This window comes from Desmodus rotundus, chromosome 10 (assembly GCF_022682495.2).
Source record: "Desmodus rotundus isolate HL8 chromosome 10, HLdesRot8A.1, whole genome shotgun sequence".
NCBI classification, from domain to species: domain Eukaryota; kingdom Metazoa; phylum Chordata; class Mammalia; order Chiroptera; family Phyllostomidae; genus Desmodus; species Desmodus rotundus.
In genome coordinates this window covers 97,847,176-97,862,010 of record NC_071396.1, presented here as the reverse complement: position 1 = coordinate 97,862,010, position 14,835 = coordinate 97,847,176, and positions in this window count along the sequence as shown.

Here is a 14,835-nt window from a genome sequence, read left to right as displayed (position 1 = left end):
GCCCCCTGCCCTGTTTCTTCAATGGGCCCACATCCATACTGAATTAACAGGTATTTATGAGGACTTAAAATGCACCAAGCACTGCTCTAAGCACTGGGAATAGTAAGCTGAGTAAGTCACGACAGTCTGACCCCCCGGAAGCTAAATGTCTGTAGCTGTTCACCTGCTTTCCTTTCCTGCTGAGACAAGAGCCCTCTGTAGCTGTTCACCTGCTTTCCTTTCCTGCTGAGACAAGAGTCCTCGGCTTCCCTCCTCTCCTGTTTTGGCCTCAGGCACGTGAGGCTCATTCCTTGACCGACTGACCCCACTCTCCAGGTCTGGCATGCACTCCTTCCCAATGACTGGATTCTGATTATCCTGGCCCTTAGGCCCTTTACCACCTTGTGACTTCCCAGGGGTCCCTGGGACTCATGAATTACAGCAGGGTGAAAGCTCTTCTTCCATGTTCTGCACCAGAAGACCTCTAAAATCTAGGCCTAGCCCTCTCCTTGCTGTCGGGTCACAGGAGCCGCTGCGCATTTTACAAACTAAGCCTTCCAAGGCTCCTAGCACAGGGCCCCCAGCTGCCGCTGCCCTCGCACCGCTCCAACATCCCCTTCCTCCTCCTCTGCCCGTGCACCAGGACTTGCCCTAACTTCTCTGCCTGTATCTCAGCGCATCTCTCTCTGTCTTCAGACCACCATGCATGCCGCACGGTACCGCTGCAGCTGGCACTACTTCTTCACCCACAGCGCGTTCTTCCTCCGCCGACATCTAAGCACTGATCTGATCTCTGTGCTGTCTGTGCCTGGGAACGAGATTTCTGAGAAACGTAAATACAATCAGAATGCATCGTCTTTGAAAACAGAGGAATTACCCAATTACAAAGTTAGGGCTTTAGGGGTTCCATTGCAGACCAATATCTGCTTCTTAATTAAAATGATCCCATAAGCATTTTCCCATTTAAAAGAGTAACATGAAATATTAATTACTTATATTGGAAGGAAACAACTGAAAGCTAATAAATTTACAAATTCAATTACCACAAAAACTATCAAATGTCTTTTTCTTTAATTGCTATGGTTTCCCCTTTAGACATCATAATGGAATTAATAGAACATTGTGCTAATCAATTGAAATTGATTAATTGATCAATCAGGAGAACGTGGCTGGATTCTTTAACCTCCAGGCACTATTATTTAGACCTAAGCAGTGCCAGAGCAGGCACCCAGCAAACCGACATGAGCGGCACACAACCAGGAGGGAGGGAGGGCATTTGGACATTATCCAAAGTTCAGCGCCGGGTGATGTGGCTTTTGCATATATATGGAGCATGTCACCCTTGAAGGGTAAGCGTTATGCTGCTCATTAATATATTATCAAGGTCCCTTTATAAGTGAAAGAAACACAGTCATCCTTCATGGATGAGCTATTGCATTTACTCTTGAGGATTTATTAAAAATTAACACTCTATCACTTCACATTTTTTGTAACTGCCAGCACCTAAAAACACAGAGTGATAGATCTTGGCACAAAACTGAAAAGAAATACGCTCTGACTGTGTAAATATCTTAAAAATAAACATGACCCTCCCGCTCTCCCAGTGTAGAGCCTCCCCTTTCACTCCCTCCTCCTGAGTCTCCAGCTGCTCTCCACTTATCAATAGATCATTTTTCACATCACATGTGGAACTCACAGCTCTTAGAAAGCAGGGTCTCCTTTTGAGGCAGGAAAGTATGAATGTCATCATCACAAACAGTCTTCACTGCAAGTTTACAAAGCAGTGAATGCCACTGCACCCTTCTGCAAACCTGGGACGTGAGGCTGGAGCCAACCCTGCAGATCAAGGCCAGAGATCCAGGACCAGGGGGGTGGCCGTGGGTCCACAAGTCTCTGCCTGACCCCTTGTCCATCTGGCACAGGGCCAGGACTGTGGCAGCAGCCCTGAACATGTCTAGCATAGGATGACACATGTTTCAAAGAATAGCAACGCTCCCCCAAGACAGGTCTCTTCTTTTTCAATAATCTCTAGTGAATGTTATATTCATTAATCATCTAAACCTCTTAGAGGCAATTTTCTGCTTTATCCTATAATTCTTAGTAAAGCAAAACCTACAATTCCTATCATATCGTTTTAATCATGTGAGCTGCTATTACTGAACCCGCACTAAGTGCCAATTACTTAACAGGCCATTTGCATATGTCCGTGCGGCACGCTGCAGCTCGCTCACATTATTCCAGCAGGCCGACTCTCTCCCTCCTCCAGTCTTTGGGGACTCGTGCAGCACAATCTCTCTACCTGGAACACCCTGGTGCTTTCTGAGCCAGCAAGTTCCTCTTGTGCAGATCTTAGATTAACAATCACGTCTTCGGGGAAACCTTCCCAGGCGAATACACTAAATTAGTTCTTATTACCTATGTTCTAGTAGGGCTCCTCCTACTCTTCTTTAGAAGCCCTTATTATTGATAAGGAATAATTACACACAGACTTATTTGGTAATATTGTCTCTTCCCTGGGATGGGCTTCACGAGGACAGGAAACTTGCCATTACGGGTCGACTACCTTGTACCGTTCCTCAGCACACAGGTTAACAGGTCAATCATTATTATAAGAGTATGTCTTTCATCAAATTTTCACTAGAACCTTTGGAAGTAGGGAAAGCAGAAGCTGTAATAACCAATCTTTGCTTAACCAACGGCACCAGCGATGCTTTCAGCTTCAAGTCATAGAAGCTCCGGGTTTAAAGCAGTGCAAACAATACAAACATTTCCTTCCCCACACATCAGGCGGTCGACAGGTGTGCTGAGCTGCAGGGCTGGCTGACTCCGCGGCGCAGGGATATCACGAAGGGCTCGCCTTCTTTACAGAAGGTCGCGCACACTGTAATGCTCCGTGTGTCAGCTTTGCCACCGGGCTGGCTCCTATCAGGGTCACACAATGCCATCATGTTGGAGGTCAGGGCTTCAACATACGAATTTTGAAAGGACACAAACATTCTGTCCATACCACAGCCCAAAGCAGGCCATCTGCCATCATTAGAATTCCTGGGTAAGACTAAGTCCTTTTTGTTACCCCCATGTTAACAATATAAGACTTCAGCCCTGGCTGGTGTATCTCAGTGGATTAAGTGTCAGCCTGTGAACCAAAAGGTCTCTTGTTCAATTCCCAGTCAGGGCACATTCCTGGGTGGCAGGCCAGGTCCTCAGTTGGGGGCTTGCAAGAAGCAGCTGATAGAAGTTTCTCTCCCTCTCTTCCTCCCTCCCTTCTCCTCTCTCTAAATATAAATAAATAAAATCTTTAAAAAAAAACAATATAAGACCTCAGGGAACTCAACAGTACTGCATCAGGAAAGGGTGAGATACCCCCGATGTATGAAGGGGAGGAAAGCTGACTATAGGGCCACACCAACCTTATGAGACTAGAGCCCAGGAAGGACAAACAATGACACTTCCAGAGGAAACCACACAGAGAGGGGGTTGACTATGAGAACAGAGTTGCAGAAGCCACAGTTGCCCGGTTGCTGGGCAAGGAGGTACAGCGAGAGGAAGAGAGAGGCTGTACAGAAAGGTCTGTTGATGAACCCCTGAAGATGTCTATTTGTTAGCAAGGCTCTCAGACACCTCTTCCCCACTCTCCTTGTTGTGCTGGGGGAAGTGACTGCTGCTCAGCTGAGGAAAGCAGTTGTTGGGTGTATTGATTCTGTGGAAGAGCCAAAATTATTGGATCTTTCACAGTTGCTTATATTCCCATTAAAACGAGGCAAAGCCAATAAGGTCAGTGGAAACATAGTGTTTCATGGAGTCAAAAGTGACAGTTTTGCTCTATTCAGAACAATTGTGAAGATGCCATAGGTCAAAAGGTCAGCACCTCTGGTCAAGCTAGAGGAACTATATTTCTTTTCTGAATGGCAAAAATTAACATTTTGAGTATCGGCTACTGGCTGTGCTTCTGCCAGGGCTGGGGAATAGACAAGCCTTCTTCTTCCGGGAAGAAGCAGTGTATTTATTTCCTGGGCACCCACTGAGTGCTTCTGCTACAACATGGTCTTCGGGAGACACACGAAAAGTGAGTAGCATACCTCCAGTCCCAAGGAAGACAAGTTTACGTAATTAAAAACAAGTGAAAGACAAGTATAAGACTGCTTTAAATTGCAAGGAACTGTGCAATTCCAGAGTAAGCTGGCATTTCCGGAAAGGCTTCATGTGAGGGTGGGACTTAAAGAGGGACTGGTTAGAATCAGCGGCTCACGTTCTGGCCACTTCTCTCTACCACTACTGATCTTTCCTCTTGTCTAATGGAAGCCTTACTGAGCTCAGAGCTGTGTCGGTTTCTAAAACAGGAGATAAATATTCATTGTTCTTCTCTCTCATGTAAAATATATTAAAATTCCACAAACTGAAGTAGTCCTTTGATGGAAAAACAGAACAAAATAAAACAGGAAGTGTTGCTTGGAGTAATGGAAACAAGCTCATCTCCAGCTCAGACTAGAGACTCTAAGCCTTAGAAAGAAGAAGATTCTCAAGAGGGCAGAGGAAGGGAAGCATGCTCCAGACTTCCTCCAGCCTGCAAAGGCTCAGCAGGCTTTGCTGCAAATTATTTGCTGTGCTTAATAAGCATACCAAGTGCAAATGTGCTAAACGCATAAATATAGCAAAGTCATAATCACTAGGTTCAATGTCAAGCACCATTTAAATCCACTGATTAAACCAATTTGATGACAGTAAATCTTTTTTTATTAGAAACACTATCTGTAGGAGAAAGCAAAACTTAGGGGAAAACTGCACTTTTACTTTTCCCTTATAGAAAATGAAATCTATTAGTTATATTAATTCCATTAATAGTTTAACAACTTTTCTTTGCAAGGGACCTGATACAATCTACACTTTTCTCATTTAAAGTAAAACAATCTCTTTTTTTTCCCCTGTAGAGCTGGGGCGGTGGGTTTGTTAAGGATGGGCTCATCTTCCTATACAATAAATGGGTGGTAAGAATACAGATTTGTTCTTGGTGCAGAGTTCATACTGAGTCCCACAGCTCTGTGTACGATGGAACTTCAGAGCCTCGGTAATGCCCAGGAAGTGTCTGATGCCACCCTGTCAGATTCTGAGCCAACCTCTGTCACCTCAACTTTATCCTCCTACACAACCAACCCCTAAGTTCTGCAAAACCACACTCCCTGCCAACACGGAAGGTGAGGTCATGAGGATCCCACCCCCGGAGCAGCAGCTGTGATGTGACATCGATCATGCCCTCCGGATTCACTAGTAGAATGTAGGTGCTGAGGATTCAGAAATGAACACAACACATTCTGTGAGGTTCTTGTCACGCAAGGGTTTTCAGTGAATTTACAGCACTAGGACGTATCTACATTACAAAGAATACCATACACGGGCCTTTACGGTTCCTTTCAGCATCAGAGTAGCAGTTGTTCGCAGTCAAATAAGAAAGCCTGAAACTGAGGTGGAGAGGCCAGGGAAAACTGCTTGGGAGAGAGAAAATTTGATCTGAACTGTGAGCAACGAGTAGCATTTTGATAGGAAAAAAGAGAATGCAGTACAGAATTAAAAAGGGAAGGTCAAATTTGATGCGTTTAATTTTTCCGTTACACGGGTGCAGCCAACCCAGCAGGTTTCGCACATTCTGTGTTACGGATCCAGCCGTCTTCTACCGTCTGCAGGTCTGTGTTCATACAGTTATCGAAATATGGGGTTAAAAGTATTTATTTAGAGATTTTTATCTGCCAGGCTCCATACTCATGGCTATAATGGTTACAGAACACTCAAGGCCCATTCCTATCTGAAATTTAGAATACAGGGGCTTTATTCTTCAATAAGAACTCATCTCCATACCTGGAGGTTTGGTTCTCTCCTCGAAGCTCAGTCACTGTAATTGCCTTCTGTCTACAAACAACCTTTCGTTGTGTTGTGTTTTCTTTGTGCAAGAGTGATAAGGATAGGGCTCCATGCCACCTGATAAGCTGCCCTCAGCATCTCTTACCACCACAAACACATAGAAATTCTAATAAAACACATTTTAAAAATTTCTCCCAGTGAAATTCGCTCCTTTGGATATATAGTCCTATGAGTTTTACCACATAGGTATATTCAGGTAACTGCTACCACAAGGAGAGTCTGGAACAGCTCCATTGCCTCGAGAATCTCACCTGTGCAGTTTATTTATAGTCAGACACATCCCCCAACACCTGGCACCCACTGATCTGCTCTCTGTTCCAGGACTTTCTTTTCAAGAATGTCATATACATGGAATCACACAATACACAGCTTTTTGACATTCACTGGTTTTGTTCAGCATAATGCCTTCGAGAAGATTTATGCTATTTTGTGTGTTACTAGTCCCCTCTTTGTTATTGCAGAGGAATATTCCACTACAGGCGAGCCACAGCTTTTTTATCCGTCCATCTCCTGAAGACATTTGGGGTGTTGCCCGTTTGGGGTGATTATGAATGAGGCTGCTCAAAGCTCTTGTGTATGTTTTCTGTGTAACATAAGTTTTCATTTCTGTAGGAGAAATACCAATAGTGGGATTGTAAAAATCATAGGCAAAGTGTGTGTTTAATTGTAAGAAATTACCAAGCAATCTTCCAGAATAGCTGTACAGTTTTACATCCCCACCAACAGCAATGTATGAAATTTCTAGTTGCTCCATATCCTTGCAAACACTTAATATTGTCTTTAAAAAAAAATTCATTCTCATAGATGCATACTGTGGTTTTGGATGGTGGTTTTAATGCATTTTCTCTCTTTTTTGACTAATTTTGTAAAGTTAAATTTCTTGGGGTGACACTGGGCAATAGGGTTATACAGGGTCACATGAACCTGACTCATGATCTGCACGTTGCCTTGTGAGCCAACCACCCAAAGTCAAACTGTCTTCCGTCACCACATATTTGGCCCCCTTTACCCCCCACCACCACCCTTCCCTCTGGTGACCACAAGACTGTTGTCTGTCCATGTCTCCAAGTTTCAGTTTTATATCCCACGTATGTTAACTCGTTTTCCTGATGACTAATGATGCAGAGCATGTTTTCTTGTGCTTATTTGCCTCTTCTTTGGTGACATGTCTGTTCTTATCTTTGCCTAACTTTTTCTTGAGTTGATTTCTTATGGTCGAGTGTTGAGAGTTCTTTGTGTATTATAAATACACATCCTTCGTCTGCAAACACTTGTGACTGCAAACACTTATCCTGCTCTATAGCTTGTCTTTTCATTCTCTTAACATTGTCTTTTGCAAAGCGAATTTTAAAAAATTGGATAAATCCAATTTATCTTTTTTTCCTTTTATGGATCATGCTTTTGATGTTATTTCGAAGAACTATTTGCTTAGTTCAAAGTCACAAAGGTTTTCTCATTTTTATTCTTAGAGTTTTATAATTTTTAATTTTACATTTCAGTCTTTGATTCAAGTTAATTTTTGTAAAGGTGAGTCAACGTTTACATTTTTGCAAATGGTTGTCCAATAGTTCCATCACTATTTCTGAAAGATGAATTATCTCCACTGAATTCATTTGTGCCTTTATCAAAAACCATTGAACTGTGTACACATGGGTTCATTTGTGTGCTTCCTATTGTCCCCAATACTCTCACCTCAGCCACATTCTCCTGATTACTAAGACCTTCTAGTAAGTTTTAAAGCCTGGGAATGTGTGCCCACAAACTCCCTTAGTTTTAAAAATTACTTTGACTATTTTACTTTATTTGATCTTCTATATAAATTTTATAATCAGCTTTCCATGTTTAAAAAATTATGCTGGGACTTTGTTTTGAATTACATTATTATAGATCAAGTTGGGAAAATTTGACATATTTATTATATTAAAACTACCAATGCATATACACAGAATCTCTCTCCATTTATTTAAGTCATTTTTCATTTGTTTTATATAAAATCTTTTAAAGGTATACATTCACATTGTCATACATTATGTTTTATATGCAAACATACTTTTTTGATTTAATCTTTATCGTATTTATTCCTATTACCATTTAGTCCCCTTATACCCCAGTCCCACCTGCAATCACGACACTGTTGTCCATGTCCATGAGTCCTCTTTCCTTTTTGATCGATCCCTTTTTGATCCCCCAACTTCTTCCCAAACTCTCAGCCTGCTCTCCATCTATGAGTCGGTCCCCATTTTCCTTGTTAGTTCAGTTTGTTCACTAGATTCTACATATGAGTGAAATCGTATGGTATTTGTCTTTTCCTGACTGGCTTATTTCACTTAGCATAATATTCTCCAGGTCCATCCATGCTACTGCAAAGGGTAAAATTTTCTTTTTTATGTCATTTAGATGTTGTCTGCATGTAAGTCCTGCACATGTTTTGTTAAATTTATACTAAATATTTTACCTTTGAAGCTATTATAAATGATACTGTTGTTTTAATTTATTCCCAGTTGCTTATTGCTGAAGTATAGAAATACAGTTGATTTTTGTATGTTGATCTTGTGTCCTAAAACACTGTTAAAAATCACTTATTCTGTAGCATTTTTATGGAATCTGCAATATTTGTTACATAGCCATCATGTTCCATGTGAATAAACACAGTTTTACTTATTTTATTTCTAACTGTATGCTTCTGTTTATTTTTCTTGTTTTAGTGCATTTACTAGTACTTCAAATATGATGTTTAACAGAAGTGGGGAGAGCACACAACCTTACCTTGTTCCCAACCTTAAGGAAACAACACTAAGTCTTTTACCATTAAATATATTAGCTATAATTTTTTGTAAATGCCCTTTTAGGATATTTTTAAGGAAAGTTATCATAAACGTAAATAGAAGACACACAGGAATAAGATACTTAAAATTTACATAACCAACAAAGAATTAATATCTGTAATATATGAAGAATGCTTGCAATTCTAATAGAAAGGACAACATCTTGACTAAGCAGCAATCAAAAATTTCACATGGAGGATATTCAATCAACATTTGAAAAAAATGCTCAATCTCATTCATTTCAAAATTAAGCAAGTTCTAAATAATGATTAAATTTTGACGCTATTGAAAGTGTTTTGCTATAAATTTTTATAAAAGAAAGAGAGCTTATTGAGAAAGTTATCTAAAAATACAGAGGCTATTTTGATGTTTCATAAGATTTAGAAGGCAGTATGGCTGAGGTTTGTAATTTTAGCTGTAATTATCTCAGTTGCATTCATGAAATATTACTATATTTTATACCAGTTATGTTTTAGGATGTTTCATAATTTTAATCACATTTCATCATTCAGACAAACATGAAGTTTCACAGCATACATGAGGACTGAAATAATTGCACAGTAAGAGAGTCCTTATCTCTTTACACTGTTGAACAGGAAAGCCCTCACACATGTAATCTGACAACCGTAGTTGTGGAGGGTCATTTCTTTCTGTCTTTGTCTCAATGTGATTATTTATCAGGCATGTTCTTTGTTTAGCTCTCCGAGTCATAAATATTCTGTAACCTTAGCTTTCCTTATCAACAAAGAGAAACAATTTACAACACAGATCCTTTACAAAAGGTAGTATTTTAGGTCTAAATGACTTACTTCAGATTGCACTTTCAATTAAAACTTATTCACTGCTTAAAGAGACTTTTTTTTTTTTTTACTTTACTAATGCTTGAAAACAAGGGGGCATATATTTTGATTTCACATTAGTTATTCAAGTTATATAAACTGTAGCAATAAGGTATAATTTCCTTTCTCAGTACTAACAAACAACAAAATTTACATCTGGAAATGTCAAGCATTGGCAAGTATGTGGGGAAGTGAAGAATTTTACACTCTTCTGTGTAAAATGACAGATACATGTGGAAATAAATCCCTTACTTTCTACATATCCACCCACTTTTATGATCCCAGACAACTTTAGGCAGATAGAATAAAAGCAAGAGCGCTAGATGAGCAGATTTAAATTCATGTTCTCTCTCTCTGCTTCTTAGGAATTGCAAGAAAATGAATGTGACTGGACCTCAGGTAACTCACCTCCCTAGGTAGGATATCTCAAGGGCGTGCTGATTTGTACAGGCTCACAAGAACCAACTGTTAATATTCAGAATTTTTGTGAGATGGTTGTTAAAATGCTGGTAGTTTGAAGTCATCCATTCAAAGTTTTTACACTGTAAAATTGGCAACTGATACAAGTCAGGGCTGCTTTTGTTATTCTGGAGATGAGTTTGATAATATACCCTTTGGGGATATCATAAAGAAAGGTGAAGAATGGTGCCCTACACATCCTTAAAATGTCATTAACCTATTCAGAAAAGTCCAAGTCAGAACTAAGGAGGTAAATAAAGATACTACAACTAATTCTATATTATTTACTGTAAATTATTTGTATTCCTGTCTCTGTATTAAAAATAATACAAACTACTTTCATGGGAATCTTACCGAGGGCTCATCGTTGTTTTCCTTTATGCATTTGTACAAAGCATTTTAATGCCCTTTGAAAAGGTAATTCTCCAAAATATTTATGAAGTAGATACGATATGACCCATGTTATGGCTGCAGACAGAGACTCGAAGAACTTGGTCACAGCCGCACATGCCATGGCCAGGATGGAAACTGGGTCAGTCCAACCCCAGAGCCCGGGCACTCTGCACATCATCCTGGTCTGTCACCACAGCAGGTGAGGGTCAGTCTAACCGTCACCGAAGGTTCAGTGAAGCTAGCATTTCCTAGTGCAGCAAGGACGAACACTATAATGCCCGAACAAAACTCGACTCTCGCACTTCCATCTTCTCGTTCACATCTAAGTTGTCATTAGCAACAAGAGGTGGTAAAATAAATGAGGTGGGGAAAAAAACTTGATTACCTCCCTCCCTTCCCCTACTTCTTGAAGAGTAGACTAACTAGTTACGGAAATGACTTCTTTGCCGCTTGCTTCAGAGATTGGTAATTACCCCTTGACTTCTCACCGCATATCCACAGGGAAAGCACCAATCATTTCACTCGTATTTGCAAATGCAATCATCCTCGGCTTAACACACATTCACATTACCCCTTTTCAGGATTATAGCTTAGAAGAAATCATACGATTTTCCAAAACAAACAAGCATTAACACCCAACATACAACAGAAAACACTGGTGGCTGCACTTGCCGGGCCTGTAGCCTTCTGAGGAGTTGTGTGGGAAGCCAGGGCTCAGGCTGCCTGTGGGAGTCCTTGGGTGGCTCCCCTCTGCCCTTGGTCCGGAGACCATACACAGAAAATCACTGCTTAGGGCCCAGGATGGCACCTTGGCCAATGCTCATTTGCTCTCATCTGAGTTGGAGATTCAAACCTAAAAACTGAAAACAGCCCCTGGAAGGCTGGGCAGGGAAACAGGGGATGCTATTTGCAGCATTGCAGTGACCAGGCAGGTTTGGTGAACAGTTGGCTTAGCACCAATGGCAGGGAGTTTTGTCCCTCGGAGATGAGTCAGCATTCTTAACCTGTGTTGACAGACCTTCCTTAGTTGTGTGGCCCATTTTATTTGGGGCAAAGAAATCCCCTCCTTTTTCTCGCTATTCTGTTACAGTTGTCCCAATTTTCCCCCCTTTGCCCTCCTCCACCCATCCCACTCCCTGCTCCCACAGTCAATTCCCACACTGTTGTCCATGTCTGTGGGTCATTCATACATGTTCTTTGTCTAGTTCCTTCCCCTTGTGTCCACCATTATCCCATCCCCCCTCCCCTCTGGTCATTGTCAGTCTGCTCCAGGTTTCCATGCCCCTAGTTCTATTCAGTAAATGAGTGGATCAAAAAACCATGGCACATTTGCACAATGGACTACTATGCAGAAGAAGTAAAGAAGGAACTCCTACCCTTTGCAACAGCATGGATGGAACTGGAGACTATTACGCTAAGTGAAATAAGCCAGACGGTGAAAGACAAATACCATATGATCTCACCTACAAGACAAATCCCCTTTTACATGAATTTTAGGCATTAACTAGAGCCTCAGTGGGAAGTATGGTTAGGGTTACAGAAGATGCTAGTGCTTTTATCTAAAATATTAAAATATTGTTATGCTTTAGTGACTTTAAAAATTAAAATATCCTTCAAATCTCAAAATTAAGTCTGTGTAGAAGGGTGGGTGGAGGGGATGAGGAGTAAGATACAGTCTTACATTTAAAAAGAACACATAATTAATAATCAACTGGCCTCAATACACTTGACTTTTCTAATCACTATAGAAATACCAAATTTGAAACATCCTACTTTAGAATAATGCATGTTTGGGCCTGCTATGGGCTACCCAGATCATTACCAGAGGATGTGTTACAGCATTTTCCTTTAGGGGCCTAAGGTAGGGAAGCAGTACCCAAGAATTACCTTTGGACAAAAGTGTGCTTTCTTGTCTTTTGAGCCCATTTTGTTTATTCTTAGAAAAATTCTATTTTCAATTATTTTCCTCCATTAAAATAATGTAAAAATATTTCATTGATACTCAATAAGTATGTGAATGAATGAAGCCCTCACAAAGCCTTAAGGAAAACTATAAAGACACCTAAATTACAGCCACCACCACCATAGGGATGCATAAAACAGGCTTTATAAATCTCCCAGTTTTAACTTCTCATTCATTATTAAATTAACAAATATCTATTGAGTCCTACTATTTGCCAGATAATGTCCTAAATCCTGGGGATACATCAGTGAATAAAACAGTGAATGATATCTGCTAGCCTGGAGCTTATAAGTTAGAAATGAGGAGATAGTAATAGATGGTAAACATAAAAAGTTACACAGAATATTGGATAGGGATATTTGCTAGGGAAAACATAGAGCAAGATAAGAAAGAACTGGGTAGCTGGAGGGACAACTGCAATTTTAAAAGGAGTGGTCTGAAAGGCAACATTTGAGCAATGACTTGAAGGAAGTGGATGTGCCAGAGATCCAGGCAGTGGGAATAGTCAGTGAAGAGGTCAAGGATGAATTTCTCTTGTCATGTTCCAGGAATAGCAAAGAGGCCAAGCGGATGCAGCAGAGCAAAATGGGGGCATTTGAGATCAGGGGGGTACTGAGGTTGGGGGAGGGAAGCAGGTAGATCATTTAGGGCTTATGGATTTTTTTTTTTTTTTTTTACTGAAATAAGAGGTCACTGCAATGGTTTACACAGAGAATAATGTAATTTAAATCTGCTTAGAAAGATCAGGCTTCCATGCTGATAACAGACTATAAGCAAGTGTAAAAGCAGGTGGACCATTTATGTAGCGATAGCAGTAATCCAGATGAGCTATGGAGGTGTCAAAGCCTGAGTGGTCCCAAAGAAGGTGATGAGAAGTGGTCAGATGGGGGATGTTTTGAAGTTAGAGCAAACGGCATTTCCTGATAGACTGGATATATGGAGAGAGAGGAAGGGAGACTAAAGGATAGCTCAGGGTTTTGTGGGAGGATAGGATTGTACTGATTGAGAGAGAAGAGTGCCATGCTGGGGATGGGGGGAAGAAGAGTGAGGGTTGTTGGGACAGGGATCTCTGGTGGCCATGAGAAGGCACCTGTCAGATCTCCAAATACAGGGTGTATAGCTACCCAGTGAATGGCGGCCAAGCTTTTCAAGATCAGCTGCCACTCAATGACCGAGAAAAGCAGGAGTACTGAAGAAGATCCAATTCCTGGAAGATTCAGGGCTTTTCTGGCAGGTAACTTTGGCTCAAAGATTCCCACTCAGCCCTGCCAAAACTTTATTAGAACTGTGTTATATTCTAAGACTTGTCTTAGCCAAACTTCCTTTCCTCTCTTCTCCACAGGGTCCTGCATTTCAGTCTGAAGGTTCTCTCAACATTCTCCAGATTCCTGATTTCTGTCACTATTATTTTTCCCAAAAAGCATCTTGAACTTCTTATTAATAAATTTTTATTGATTGATTGATTTTTGAGAGTGAGAGAGAGAGAAACATCAATTTTTTGCCCTACATATTTATGCATTCATTGGTTGCTTCCTGCATGTGCCCTGACTGGAGATCGAACATGCAACCTGGAGTATTGGGATGGCACTCTAACCAACTGAGCTACCGGGCCAGGGTGCCTCCTGGACTTCTAACCCCACCTTGCCACAAGCCTCTCAGAGAACCAGAAGTAACTCAGGATATTAGAATGAATGCATCAGAAAATAGAAAGTGGTGATTGAAGAGAACAAGATGCGTAAAACTGAGTTCATGCAGGGGTTGCAGGTATTGGTAATTACAATGCCTAGGATGTGGCAATGGAGGGAGAGGCTGAGGGTAGGATGAAGGACAAGATCACAGTTGGAAAAGAATCCAAGAAATTGAGGAGGGTCAGGGTAGTGGGCGATTCATGTTTATGAGTTCTAAAATTGCAAATAATTAGTACAGTGAGGCAATAGCTAAAGTAATCAGAAAATGAGGAAAGGATGATATCAGATCAGTAAGTGAAACCACAATGAAGGGTAGAGGATGATGTAATCTAATAGCATGCCATTCCGAGCTAGCCTGTTTTGGAGGTGGGGGGAACAATCAAGGAGAATGGCCTGATAGGACAATAGGTAATCTACTCCATCTCAGTCCTAATGATAGATGGGCTAAGGGAAAAAAAGAAAAAGAACAGCCACCATACCTTGAGAGGGTTTCAAAGGAATCAGTGTCTGAGAGCGAACCAGTCCCATTGTGAGGAGCTCTCAATGCGGGACCATTTTACACCACTCAATGTCCCCTCCCCTTGGGACATTTGACAGTCTAGAAACTGGGGCAGAGGTGCTACCTGCATCTAGTGGGTAAAGGCCAGAAACATTGTGAAATGCCCCACGATGCACAGGACAACCTCCTACAACAAAGAATTAGGTGGTCCAACATGTCAGTAAGTGTTGATGTTAAGAAACCCTTCATTAGAAAAACGAGGTGAAAGGGTTGAGGA